Raw genomic sequence first — 16,110 nt, 5'->3', positions numbered from 1 at the left:
GGAGGACCTCGAAACTCTACAACAACGGCCCAACTGACGAGCAAAACTCATAAGGCCAAAAGGCTGCCTAACAAATGAGCACAGCTCATTAGGCAAAATCGGCCCAACTGACGAGCGAAGCTCGTGAGGCCAGAAGGTTGCCCAACAAATGAGCACACCTTATCATGCAAAAATGGCTCAACTGATGAGCAAAGCTCGTGAAGCCCGAAGGTTGCCCAACAATTGAGCACAGCTTATCGGGCAAAAATGGCCCAACTAACAAGCAAAGTTCGTGAGGCCAAAAGGCTGCCCAACAAATGAGCAAAGTTCATTAGGCGAAATCGGCCCAACTGATGAGTAAAGGTCGTGAGGCCAGAAGAATGCCCATGAAGAGTAGCTCGGTGGCTTAGCAGAATTCCCATGAAGAGTAGCTCAGCAGCTTGGTAAGAATGCCCATGAAGAGCAGCTTGGCAGAATGCCCATGAAGAGTAGCTCGGCAGCTCGATAAGAATGCCCATGAAAAGCAGCTCGGCAGCTTGGCAGAATGCCCATGAAGAGTAGCTCGGCAGCTCGGCAAGAATGCCCATGAAGAGCAGTTCGGCAGCTCAGCAGAATTCCTATGAAAAGTAACTCGACAACTCAACAAGAATGCCCATGAAATGTAGCTCGGCAGCTTGGTAGAATTCCTATGAAGAGCAGTTCAACAGCTTGGCAAGAATGTCCATGAAGAGCAGTTCAGCAACTCAACAGAATGCCTATGAAAAGCAGTTCGGCAGCTCAGCAAGAATTCCCATAAAGAGCAACTCGGCAACTTGGCAAGAATTACCATGAAAAGCAGCTCGGTAGCTCAGTAAGAATTCCCATGAAGTGCAGCTCAACAAAATGCCCTATAGAGAGCAACTGGACAAGGATGCCTCATGAAGAAGAACTTGGCAGCTCGGCAAGACTACCCATGAAGAGCAGCTTGGCAGCCAGGCAAGAATTCCCATGAAGAGCAACTCGACAGCTCGGCAAGAATTCCAATGATGAGTAACTCGGAAGTTCAGCAAGAATGCCCTCACGAAAAGAGCAGCTCGGCACAAAAATATTGCGAAGAGTTGCTCAGCATTATCAGCTCGGGCCAGCCGACCCCTGTAACATCGGCTCGGCAAAGCTAAACTGGCCCCTAAACCGGCTCAACAAAGCCGAACGGGCTCCCTTATCGGCTTAGACCAGCTAACCTTCCTATATAGTGCTAAAAAAAGGGAGAAGAAGAAGAATAAGAAAAGAGGAAGAGATAGGGCAACTTTCAAAATTTCAAGAACAAGTTCCAAAAATTCGAAATTAGGGGAGTAGCTAATACGCCCTAAATATATCAGCACCAAAGTAAAAGGAAGCCAAGACTCAGTATCGATAAGGGCAGTCATTGCCCAACTCAAATGCTCTAGCAAAGCATTTAGCTCCAATCCAATAATGACTGGAGAGATCCACACTGGTGCTATAATAGCTGGAGTGATCTACGCCGGACATCATAATGGCTGGTCTGCTCAAGAGTCAAACCTCGCCACTATAAAAGGAGGTAATGCAAAGAAGTAAAGGTATCTCACTCTCAACCCATCTTTACTGTTGCATAAACCTCTCAAGAGCAGTCCCTTACTTAGGCATCAAAGAGATCACCCAGAGTACACCCCGGGTCCTCCAAGCCGTCTTCTTTTCATCCTTTTTAGGTAATCGAGATTGGGAGGCTCGTCGAAAGTCATCGACATTTTTATTCAGCAATAATTTTATATTTTATAAATTTTTGTGGATCTAGCTAGTGGCTAAAGCTTTATTTGAATCATTTCCACTTCAAACTCACAGGTCACAAACCTTTAGCTTCATAGTTCACTCCTTTGAAACCATTTGAAACTTGTGGCCTTTCCCCCTCCGTGATTCTCTTTAATGATCACAAGTTCACAACCACCATCGAACCATGAGGTCAAAGACCCACATCTTTCTCTAATTTTTAAACATTTGGAGTGAAATTGTGATAACCTAGCTTATTTTTTGTTATAGTGTTCACTTGTTTGTGATTTAGAATTATTTCTCTCTTGCAATGTTGAATCTTACCACTTCTTAAATTTGGTGAGCATTTAGTAATTTACTTACTAGTGAGGTTAAGATAAGAGAGTGTAAATGAGTCAAACTTACTAGCAAGCTGCTCAGATTTGACTTGTCTCTTAACTCAACTTGACTTGATTTTTCTCGAATTTGAGCTACTCGAGTATTTTGACGAGTTACATTCGAGCTCAGTAATAGTACTTAAGCCAAGTTTTGAGTCTAATTGAGCTTTTTAATTTTATTATTTCATATTATATGTGTTGTATAATATATATTTTATAAATATATTTAATATTATATGTACATTACATATGTATATATTTATTTAATATTAATTTATAGTCACGCCGAACTTAATCAAATCAAGCTTGAGTTTTATAAACTTGTAACTGAGTCAAGTTTGAGTTTAACAATTATGAAATCAATCGAGTTCAAATCAGAGTTATGAGTATAACATTTTTGAGCCGAATCAATTTCGAATCAGAGTTTTGAGTATAACATTTTCGAATCGAATCAAGTTTGACTATTTTACTGTGTTGACTCAACTCGACTTGAATATACCTTAGCTAAAGAGTGAAATTTTAAAAGAGTCCAATAACTTCGAACCAAGATAATAAGTAGTACTTTGCTACAAAAAGTCCCATTATTGGGTATACTCTATGTTGTTTTTAAATTTTAAGTTTTTTTTTTTTTTGTTAATATGTCAATAAAAAATAAATGATTGTTGTGTTTCTAAAAAAATTAAATCAATTTTGGGAACTATTAAAGAAAAAAATTAAATAAATATGTTATATATTTCTTAACTAGTATCGGTTTATTAAACATGCAAGTTTGGGTTTGTAGCTTCTTCACCCATTTATAAACAAGTTAACCCGGACTCAAACCAATTTAAGCCTCATTGTTTTTAACCTGTCCAAACCTAACTGCCAACTCACTTTGCTACCCTTATAAATTGTGCATAACTAAGCAGATAGCTACCGTCACTCACCCTTTTCCCCAAGTTAGATAAATATTTTTACCAGACTAGGCATTATTCCCTAGCCGAGCAAATAAGAATGTTCTCCTTTCTTAACTGACCTAACTTGAATTTATGTTATGAAAATTAAATGCACAGCGGAACAAAATGATCATACAACGCAGCAACTAATAGTGAAATATACAGAGAACGCAATCACGCATATTATAATGAAAGCAATAACAATGACACAAAGAATTACGTGATTTGACAATGACTACATCCATGGGAGCAATCGACAATGTAATTTTCACTATCTTGTGTCCAAAGACATTTTGTTACATCGTACAACATGTATATATAAGTTTCCCAAAGGCTTTCCCTCCAAAACCCAACCTGTCCAACGTCCCAATTCAAAATTTGAAAACAAACGTTAAGTAACTGAGCCAAACCGTCAATGGTTTGCAAACATACTATCGACGGTTTAATACTAAGAGCAAATAGTCGAAGTAACAGACTCAGAACCGTTGACTGTTTCACTGCATTGGACGCAACCGTCAACGATTTCCTCTTACAAGTCAACATTCTTTTTTTCCTCATGTTTTATCTTTGTACATGTCTTCCACTTAATATATAAGTCACATATTACAATAATCTCCAACTTTGTGAATATACACCCCTTAGAAGAAAACTGAAAACATAAACCTGTTTCTCCACCTTGACCTTGGGGCAAGGACCACCTCCCTTCTAGCAACTGGAGACATTAACCAAGTCCATGCTAAGCTTGAACTTGTCCGTGGCAGCTTCGGCTTCTGCCGTGAACCCCGACTCAGTTGTAAATAGTGCAATCTTAGACTGTACCATGGACTTCCAACAAATAGGTCTTCCCATAATAGTAAATAGATACCCTGTTGTAAACATTCTATCATCAAAGCCTCCTACATAGTCTGCATCCACAAATCTCACAACTGACGGATCACTCTGTTACCTACTGAAACACCCTACTGCACTAACATAGGGGACCTTTAATATGTCCCGAACATCACCATCCGTCCTTGGGCACTAAGCAGGAGACAAATAAAAGTTATTCACCAACGATGTACCGATGACAGGTTTAACCATGCTAAATCTCTCCAACACCTTCTCCACAAAACCATCCAGAGACAACCCTAATCACCTTGCAGCTCTATCCTTGCGAATCTCCAACTCAAGACTCTTCTTGGTTGTATCGTACCCAAAACCTTCATGTCAAAATCTTTTCTCAACATAGTTTTGAAATGATTAATCTCAGTCAAAGTCTTCCTAGTAAATGACATGTCGTTCCCATAAAATAATAGAATCACCCACTTGCATCCTATCACCCTCTTCCCTTCTAGAAGCTCCACCAACTCTCACATCTGATTTTTATGCAGTAGCTCCATCTCCTCCACCGTAGCACTTATCCATCTATTTTTCCATTTTTTTTTTTTGCACCACATCTTGAAAAATAGTAGGAACCTTGCTAGTAGTAATGAATGCATAAGATACCAGATCATCAAATTCATACTTGAGTGGTGGCATGATAGTGCATTTGGGCTCACTATTATTATGCTGATCTTCCGAGTTAGAACTCGTTGCATTATGAACAATGTCATCTCTGCCCTAAGTCTCTAACTTCACCTACATCACATGTTCATTGCTGTTACAGTTTTTTGGCACCTATTTGTCTTCATATACCTCAATACGTTGCATCATGACTTTCTCACCAAAAACCATGTCTCCACTGATCACCACCTTATTTGTCATTAGATCACACAGCTTGAACCCACCTTTTTTATACTTCGAAAAGATGTACCGTCTAGACATTTTACCAAGCTTAGATCTCACCTCACTAGAAACGTGCATGACTGGACATTCAAACACTCTCAAACCATAGTAGTCTACCGCATTACCTGTTTACACCTCTCCTGCAACTTTCCCATCTAGTGGTACCTTTGGCAGTTGGTTAATTGAGAAACATGACATACTCACTAATTTTACCAAGAAGTTTCTTGCAAGCCCTGCATACAACCTGACATGCTACTCACAAAACTCCTTGAACTAAACTAGCGTACTCAGTTCTAATGTCTGACCTGAGGAGTTCTCTCCCGGTCTGATTTTCCTCCTCAACCGCAAGTTAAACCTGGAAAACATCTCTAACTTGTGCCGTATGAAGTACATCAAGACTTTTTGTGATAAACTCATGAAGTACATATGTCCAACTCATGATGCTACCCTAATCGGTCCCTGAACATCTAAATAAATGTAGTTATCTATACGCCTTAACCGCATATGCCATAAAAAACAGTGTTATCTGACTCAGATTATATAGCTGCAACTCCACCAATAACTTTGGTACCCTGCAGTGCATATATATTTCCCACTAATTTCTATCCCTTCATCATCATCAAGTCTCCTTCACACACCTTCATTATCCCACTTTCAGACTTGTAACTATACCCGTTATAATCTAAAGTGCCCAATGAAATCCCATTCTTTCATAGATTTGGTACATGCCTTACATCATATAATGTTATCATAACACCATCGTACATTTTAATTCTAACATTTCATATTCCAATAATTTTGCATGAAGCATCATTTTCTATTACAACAAAACCAGAATTTACTAACCTATAGGTGTTGAACCAATTTCTATTTGGTGCCATGTGATAAAAAACATCCTTAATCTAGGATCTAAGAATCCGTGAGGCGTTCTGAACCCGATGAAATAGAAAGCATATCACCATCACTGCTCCCTGAGTCTTTTTCTTCCACTACATTTACAGATTTTGATAGACCCTCTTAATTTTTTGCATTCCCCTTCTTTCACTCCTAACACTCCGATTTTATGTGCCTAATTTTCCCGCACTTAAAACGCCTTATGTCCTTCTTCTTATTGGACTGCGACCGAGACGTATGACCACTCGATCGACTTTGAAACTTGCTTCTCCCAAGTTCCTGGTTGCCCTTCACCACAAGCCCTTCAACTAGCAAAATTTCATCACATGTTATTTTCCTCTGATGAAAACCCAACAGAGCACTTGTTACCTCTTCCAAATTCAGTGTTTCTTTACCCCATGTTAGAGTCTTAATAGATTTTCATACGTGTAAGACGCACGTGGGGAGTTCAATAGTATCAACGCCTTGTCTTCCTCCTTGAACTTCACATCAACCCACATTAAATCACTTATTATTTGATTGAATGCATTGATGTGTTGGTTCTAATGCGAACCCTCCGCCATCTTAAGCCAATACAATCTTTACTTAAGAAACAACTTGTTCAATAAAGACTTATACATATATGGGCTTACCAATTTCTTTTAAACTGCTATCGGAGAATCCTCATCCATGACATAAACAACACGTCATTAGTCAAACAGAGCTTGATAGTCAACACATCCTTTTCTTCCAATTCCTTTCAACTTGCTTCATTCATGCCTTCCGGTTGACTTCCGTATAAAGCCTTCACCATACCTTACTGCACTAATAGATCCTTAACCCTTCTCTGCCATAAACTGAAGTTTCCCATTCCATCGACTTGAACAATATCGAACTTTGCAGAAGAAGCTCCAGAACCCATTACAACAATGCTCTAATACCAATTTTTTGTGAAAATTGAATGCACAGTGGAATAAAACGATAATAAAATGTAGCAACCAATAGTGAAATATATAGAGAACACAATCATACAAATTATAATGAAAGTAATAACAATGACACAAAGAATTACGTGGTTCGGCAATACCTACATCCACATGAGCAATCAGCAATGTAATTTTCACTATATTCTGTCCAAAGACATTTTGTTACATCATACAACATAAATATGTAAGTTTCCCGGAGACTTTCCCTCCAAAACCCAACCTGTCCAATGTCCCAATTCAAAATTTGAAAACAAACGCTAAGTAGTTGATCCAAACCATTAACAGTTTGTAGACATACCATCGACGGTTTAATACCAAGAGCAAACAGTCGAAGTAACACACTCAGAATCATCGATTGTTTCACTGCACTGGACGAAACTGTTGATGGTTTCCTCCTACAAGTCAACATTCCTATTTTCTTCATTTTTTTTTCTTTGTACATGCCCCCACTTAGTACATGAGCCACATATTACACAATTTATTATCATAACGATACTTTTATAGAAGGAAACTATGGTCAAGTAGGCCTTGTTGGTGGACCAAGTAGGTCTTTTTCCTATTATTGTAACTGACAAGAAGACTATATAAATAAAGTCCATAAATTATAAATATAAATAGGGCACATTTGAGAACAACATGAGCTGAGCTTATCTATGAAATAATATTTGCAGAGTTAATCTCTTAGAGAATATGAGCAGTCAAACCATTTGAGCGAACTCATCATCAAAGAATATGAATAAAACTCATATGTCAAATGCATAAGTAGAGCTCACATGTTAAAAAAAAAATGAACATACTTTATCGGTCAAAACATATGAGCAGAGCTCATTTGTCAAGTGTATGAGCAAAGCTCATATGTCAAAGAATATGAGCCATCATCTGTTAAGTGTACAAGTAAAACTCATTTATCAAACATATGAAAAGAGTTTATTTTTCTAGTCTTGCAGTCTTTTTAGGTAATTCTTTGAGATATATTCCTTGAACTACAAGTAAAATGTATCGCAACTTTATAATCAGGTTATAAAGGTGTACTCATGAACTTTTATATTCTTTAATCATGTTACCACAAGTATCCAATTTGTTTGTCATTTTTAAATGAAAAAAAATACTAATTCTATGTCTAAAATATTGAAAAGAAATCACTCCATGCTAAGTTCCTTAATTACCTAGCTTCCTTGGTACCAAGATGCTTATGATTTGGGGTTGATCAAGTTGCCCACATTTCCCATCATGACTCTTTTTCCTTATCTAGTTCCTACTCCTCTTCTTTCCTCTGTTCTTCTTGGTTAGTATTATCTCATCCAAGTTGATATATTTCTTTACTCGAACCATCAAGTCAATCATAGTAATTGGGGATTTCTTATACGAGTTCTTTAGGACAAAGAACTATTATTAAAGCTACCACAACTATCCCATAGTCTAAGGTTACGTTTGGTTTGTAAAATGCATATTCATAGGAATAAATTAATTCTAGTAGGTTAGGTACAATTCATTATACCAGAAATTATGTTGTTACTATAAAACAAATAATAATATGAAACATTTTATAAGTCCATAATAAGGAATAGACACAGAATAACTATTCTCAAATTTCATCATGGGGATATCTATTCCTTTCCTATTATATGTTGAATGAAATAATTAGGAATATATAAGGAACAACTATTCCATCGATTCCTAAAATTGAACAATATTTCATCCTATTCCAATAAATAGTTGTCCACTGAATCAAATGACTCGTAAATTTCTGACCTCTAGAGTAGCTTAGTCACATTGATGCATAAACTCTTTCACTTTTTTGGCTATTAATAAAGTGTCTAAGGAAATGTTGTTTGATGCCTACGAATGTTCCGATTGATCTTGGCTTCAATGCTCGATACCAAGACCAACTTCAATGTTGTTGCAAAGGCTCAACATATGTAATATTCAACACCCCTTACAATTGCATTAACATTTTGAAGGTAACCGAGTGATGTACTGGATCTAAGGTACCATCATATTTGTTGACTCTTGGCATCTTAAATTTTAGGTAAAGACATTTTCATTATTTCCTTAGTAAATGGAGGATTTGAAAGTTTGATTGGTCATTCACTTGGTAGGGATTGATCATAGACATCTGTTATCATTTGTTCAACCCAATCATCAATATTCTTCAAATTCTAAGGAACGACATTCATTAATATGTTGTTGACATCTTCAAAGCCAGATACGTTTTTTGCTAGTACCAAAGTGATTTTTGAAGTTGGCTTTTACATGACAGTATCTAAATTTTTTTCTCTTTTCATGATATATCCAATGGAGGTGATGTTTGGTTTGACTATTATGTAAGATTGTCATGATCATAGTTAATAGTGCTCTTTTGGTCCCCACAGATGACACCAAATTGTTTTTGAATCGTTAAGCTTAATGACAACCTATCTCCTGAAAAAAGATAACAAAAGGAATTTAGAGGACCTAGGATGTACTCTTGGAGATTTTTCTAATGCTTAAGTTAGGAATTGAAGGAGTATATAAAGATTATGTAGTTATGCGATGTCTTACCGCCTCCATGGAATCCTCTTTTAAAGTTGTAAGAATACATTTGTCATTCATTCAAAAACAGAACCCTTAACCCAATGGATGTTATAGGAATGATATTCCTTTACTTCCATACTTTACTCAAAGGTTACAAGTCCTCTATTGGTCCCCTTTTCAATTAACTTTAAGTTACGACACAAAAGAACCCTTTAGTCTTTTTAATGCATATATTGTTTATACACCAATAATATCAATGCTTGGATTAAACATTTGTTCAACAAAAACTAAAAGAAAATATAATATTTTGTTTTGATAAGTAATGTAGATATCTATGTTATTATTATGTTAACAATCTTTAAACAAATAATAGTTTTTGAAATATGTTAGTTTGTACTAATCAAGTTGTGGTTAAACCATATTCAATAATTAAGTCATTAACATCTGCCACATGGTTGGTAACTGTAACAATATAACTAATACAAATATTGGATTAACATCTGTAACAATATTTGCCACAGGGTTTTATAAGGATCATTGTAATTTGAATTTTACAACAAAACTAAATCTTCTACTTGTTGTCAATTTTATAATTTTAAATCTTTGTTGCTCTACTTAATGATCTTGTCCCAATGTTAAATCCATATTGCTTTATTTAAATATGTGCCAACAAAAAATGTGCACAAATTAGTACAAAACTCTCTGAAATAAAATTAACAATTTTTCATAATTTTTAGAAAGCACATGTTAGCTTAAAAATGGTTTTGATTGTAGCTCATGCCAAATTGAACTTATACATAATAGTAAACTTGAATATATATTTTTTTTATAAATTTCTAATAATATTTTGTTTATCAATATGATAGTTATTAAAAGAATCGCCTTAATTGATAATTATCAATAAATAGTTGAACAGAAATGTGTTTTGAAATATTTACCAAAATTAAAACAAAATCACAGTTATTTCTTTGAATTATATTGTAACCTATATTTAAAATATTAAAATATATGTTAGTTTTAAAATGAGATTGTTAATATTCACAATAATGAAGTTTTATTTATATTACTTATGTTGACTTGAGCTATTATGAACCAACTTAGGAAAAATATAGCTATAAATGTAAATATGGAATCATCCTTTTTGTTGTAATATCTGTATTATCAAAAATAGGATTGCAAGTTTTCCTATTTAGTTGTATTCTCTCAATGTAAAGAAAATATAGGGGAGAAGAAATAAAAATATTGCAGAGTTGACTTGGTATTAGAGCAACGAATCCAATCCTTGGTTCCCTCCACTGAAAAAACTCTATCTTTCTTTGTTTGATCCATGCCTTCCAGTTATGGCCAACACCGGCGTTATCATCAACTCCAGTGATTCTTCACCACATACCAACTCCATCCTCACTACCCTTACCAACCAAATACTGAAGCTTTATCTAGAGTCCCAGTCCCAACTTCGACCACCAAAAACTCGACCGCTCCAATCGGCATCAAGTTGGAAGGTTCCAAATACCCTTTTTCGTCCTAGGTTGTAGAGATGTACATCTCTGGAAAAGACAAACTAGGCTATATCAATGGGGATTGTCCACCACCGCTGCAGTCAAACCCATCCTTTTGAAAATGGCGTACCAATAATGCCATTGTTAAAGGATGGTTAATAAATTTTATGGATATGGCACTCATTGGAAATTTCATCTGAATTTCCACTGCAAAATCGGTCTGGGATGCTATTGCTACAACTTATTTCGATTGCAGTGATACTTCTCAAGTCTATGAACTCCGGCAACGAGTGGCTCGCCTGCGACAAGTCGATGGCTCACTTGAGAAGTTCTACATTGAACTACAAGGACTTTGGTGGGAAATCGATTTCCGCCATCAAAATATGATGGAATGCACCACTGACATCCACCACTACAACAACCTACACCAAGAGACCACCATTTACAAGGATTTTGATCGTGGTGCCTGGCTCTTTTACTTCGGAGCCACAAATCACATGACTTTTATAGCTACCAATTTTACTGCGACATCTCCACCACAACACACCAATGTTGCAAATGCCAATGGGGTTGTCTCTAAGGTCACAAGGGCCAAATCTGTGTATCTATCTCCTTCCCTCCAAATTTCAAATACGTTACTTATGTCGTCAATCTCGCATAAATTAGTGTTTTTTAATCAAGTTACTAAAGAATTAAATTGTGTTGTCATAATTTATCCTACATTTTGTCTTCTTTAGGATATTCTCATGAAGGAGATTATTGGGCGTGGTACTAAAAGGGGGGCCTATACTATATGGAAGATGTCAGCGTGGGTCATGCTCATCACATATAAAGTGATGGGAAGGAACGACAAAACTAGCTATGGCATCAATGTTCAAGGCATCCAAATTTTAGTTATCTGAAACATTTACGACCTAATATTTTTTCTAATATGGTGTTGTCTGACCTTGAATGTAATACCTGTATTTTTTAGCCAAAAGTCACCGTATTTCCTATCTGCTAAGTATGAATAAAAGCATTATTCCCTTTGCTTTAGTTCCCTCTGACGTGTGGGGTCCTTCCCCTATCTCTATTGGGTTTGGTGTTCATTGGTTTGTTATTTTTGTTGACGACTATACCCGTATGACTTGGCTTTACTTGATGAAATGTAAATATGAAGTGTTACATGTGCTTCAATCATTCATGCAATGATCCAAACTCAGTTTTTAGCTAAGCTACGAGTTCTCTGCTCTAATAATGGCAGTGAATATGTTAATCAGTGCTTACACACCTATTTCAAATGCCATTGACTCGTTCATGAGACATCGTGTCCTCAGACTCCTTATAAAAATGGTGTAGCTGAGCGGAAGAACCACATATTCTCGAAACTGTGCAAGCTTTACTGCATGGAACTTATGTGCCGACTCGATACTAGTCTGATGTGGTGTCTACCGAAGCATATTTGCTCAAAAAACTACCCTCTAAAGTCTTAAATTTTAAGACTTTGCTCCAGGTTCTGGCATCCCATGTCTCTCTACCCATAACCCTAATGCTCCCTCCCCGAGTATTTGGGTATGTGTGGCTCATGTGCATCTTCACAAAAACCAAAGAACCAAATTGGACCTATGTGCTCTCCATTGCCTTTTCTTAGGCTACACCTACACCATGCATTAGAAGAGCTATTGGTGCTATGATCACTCTACCCAACACACCTATGTGACTATGGATGTCACCTTCTTGGAGTCTGACACCTTTTTCCCAGCCCCAAATTCTTCTCTTTAGGGGAGACATGAGATGAAGAATAGAATTGGTTGCACTTTGACTGGCCAAACAGTGAAATAGTGGCGGATGAAGCACCAAGCCCAGGGTTGGTCGAGCCCATAGATGAAGCAACAAACCCAGGGCAGGTTGAGCCCACAGGGTCGAATGGGCCTACAGAGCAAAATACACCTTCAGGAAATGATACGCCTTCGGAAACTAAAAATGGCAATCATGAATCTTGGGTTTCAAAATTTGAAAGCGGACTCCTCTTTGTTCATATATCACCACAATTCTATTTTGTGCTATTTCTTAGTATATGTGGATGATTTAATTATCATTGGCAGTGACATGAAATTTGTTTCTTATATCATTGAACAACTTAGAGTTTGATTCTATTTAAAGGACATGGGCCAACTTCATTTTTTCTTGGGAATGGAAGTCATTTCTACTAAATCCGGTCACTTCCTCTCACAACACAAATATATTCGGGACCTTCTATCTAAAACCAACATGACAAGTGCTAAAGAAGTTTATACTCCATTGTACACAAGCACAACTCTAAAGTTGGTTGATAGGACAACATATTTTGATAGTACCGAGTTTCAAAGTGTTATTGGAGGTCTCCAATACTTGTCTTTCACTTGTCCGGACATTTTTTTTTCAGTAAATAAACTCTCACAGTTTATGCACAAACCCACAATAACTCATTGGGTAGCTATAAAGTGACTCCTTTGCAACTTGAAGCAAACAATCTTTCATGGCATCCACATAAAAAAAATTCCAGTTTTGATCCCACAACATATTCAGATGCTAATTGGGCGGGCAATCTTGATGATCGTACATCCACCTCCGCATACATAAGATTTCTTGGATCAAACACCATATCTTGGAGTTGAATAAAACAAAGAGTTGTAATAAGATCGTCGACTGAAGCTAAATAAAGAGCTATTGCAAATGTAGCTTTAGAAACTATGTGGCTGCTATCACCATTCAAATAACTCGATTTACCAATGAAAGCTTCACCAAAACTGTTATGTGATAATTTGGGTGCAACTCACCTCAGTTTTAATCCAGTGCAGCATTCTCGGATGAGGCATATTCAGATTGATCTACACTTTGTTCGTGATATGGCTTAACGTGGCATTCTCAATGTTCATCACGTCAACACTCAAGATCAGCTCGCAGATTTACTAACAAAGCCTTTGTCACGACAACACATAGATTATCTCAAAAACAAGATTGGCTTAGCCGATGGCAGCTCCATCTTGCGAGGGCGTATAAAGGAGGACTCCTCAAATCAAGCACAAGATCATAAAACTTGATTATTAGGATGAAAATCTAGTTGTAACAGCCATAAACTTTCTGTAACAATTAGGTAGATCAAGAGTTAAAGTTTTGTAATAGTTAGGCAAATCACAGGTTAAAGCTTTTGTTAGCCTTGGGGGCTACATAATCATAATTAATATGTTTTGATGATATTAACCTATTTGTGGTTCCTAGTGTTTCCTATCTTTTCAGAACATGTTAAGTACAAGTACAAGTGACAAATATATGAAGGCATTGGTCAAAAGGCAAAGATCGTATCGAGTAGACGTCAAGTAAGAAAGATCAGATGGACACTCACTCGGAAAGAACTCAAGCACAACCAATGGAAGAATTAATTGTAATGGGGTGTGTTTGAGGTAGTATATTTTGTAACTCTTGCGGTTTTGTTTCTTACATGATTTTTGAGCAAGAGTTGAGTAAATGCATGCATATTTGGACACATGAGTTTATATGATCTCACTTAAGTCACAAACTCAACTTTCATAGTTTTCAAAGTTAAATTTAAGAGTTTGTCAAAAGAAACCTAAACTCAAAATATGTTTTCATAAGGGACAAGTTTTTAACATCTTGGTTTTATAAACATTTACATACTTTGTCCCGGTTTTGTCAAAACATGTTTTATGCCCTAAAGCCTCAAGAAAGTCAAGCATATATTTTTATTAAAGGACATACTAAGCATATATGATATCAATTAAGCTTTCAAATGTGATTTCATAAATAAGATATCTCATATTCAAAAGAAATTTCATAAGGACAAGTTTTAAATTATATTAGTATTATAATCTTTTACAAACTTAGTCCTCGTTGGTTTAAAACCTCAATTATGCACTTATCAAATTTCCCGAACACCCTTCGGTATTTGAGGCATAACTTTTACTAGAAAAGTCCAAAAATGATGATCTTGGTGTCTATAGAAAACTAAGAAAAATCCCACAACTTTCATGTTAATGACTTTTTCTTATTCAGGGCACTCGTCGATGATTGGATACAATTCGTCGACAATTCTAGGCAAAATGTTAATGATTGCTAGCAGAGTATTGCTAGTTGATGAATAGGGGCCACTAGTCGACGAGTAGGGGTCAATAGTCGACGATTTGCATCGTGAACAGTGTACCAACGACTAGAAAATAGCTAATTTATTTTAGGATTTGCTCCCAACGATCCAATAACGGCTAGCAAGGGTTTTTGGCTATAAATACAAGTCCTTAGACTTGTTTAATATGGTTTTGGTGATTTATAAAGTTCATAGTGAAAAATATATTTGAATACAAAACTTAGGCACTTTGCATCTTTGTTTATCATTTCAAGTGCTCATTCTCTCTTGCTCTCCAATCTCGTGTGAATCATTACTTGAGAGATTAAGTGTGAGGTTTGTTTTGTATTTGCAATTAGCTCATTTGAGGAGCATCTTTGTGTATATCATCTTCTTGTTGTAAAGATTATTTGTGAACCATTGTTGAAGGTTCTTGGTGAACCGAAGGCTCTTGGTGAGCGGCTAAGGATTTGTTCCCGAGTGTAGAGATTTGCTCCCGAGTTGTAAGGCTTCTTCGCCGGTGAAGGAGTATCCTTAGTGGATTGTAGAATTCTTGGCTTGGTGCTAAGGCGTGAACGTAGGCTTGGTGTCGAACCACGTTAAATACCGGTATTAAGCTTTCTCTCCCTATACTCTTTAATTTGTGTCTTGTGCATGTTTTTATATTATATAGTGTGATATAATTGTTTGCTATCTTACCAAGAGTTTTATTTTGTAGAGAAAACTCAAATACGCGAAATGAGTTCATTCACTCCCCCCCCCCCCCTCTGACTCTATACTCCCAGGCTGGGACGCTTAATATCTTTGTAACAGTTAGACTTATTTTTAACTTTCATTCCTGAAATAGATTTTTTATACTTGTATATATTTCCATATAAACATTTGTAATGAGTGTGAAATATTCTTCACAAGAGTAATAAGAAATTGACTATCAATATTTTCAAACTTCATCAATGTAAAATGACTTTTATTTGACACAAAACTAATTTTTGATTTATCAGGAAGGAGTTGTGGGTCGGTCACATCTTCTCCTAATTTGATGTTGCTCAGGCGTGTCCAAAGGACTCATCCAAGTCAAAACACAGGTGATAAAATAAAAAGGAGCTTTGTCTATTCCAATGTAACATTTAAAGTGATATACGTGTATATTTATTTATTAAGGTGAAATAGCCTATATATTTATTGGTTGATAGATTTAATTGTTATTACAAATTCCTATAGGACTCCAATGGAATATAAGCTACTAATGAGATTTCTTTTATGTAAATAAGTTTTTATATTTTCTATATTAGATATATATAAAAGCAAAACAAATGCATC

Source organism: Malania oleifera, chromosome 4 (genome assembly GCF_029873635.1).
Source record: "Malania oleifera isolate guangnan ecotype guangnan chromosome 4, ASM2987363v1, whole genome shotgun sequence".
NCBI lineage: Eukaryota > Viridiplantae > Streptophyta > Magnoliopsida > Santalales > Ximeniaceae > Malania > Malania oleifera.
The sequence above is the reverse complement of the archived record's forward strand: the minus strand, read 5'-3'. Positions refer to the sequence as shown.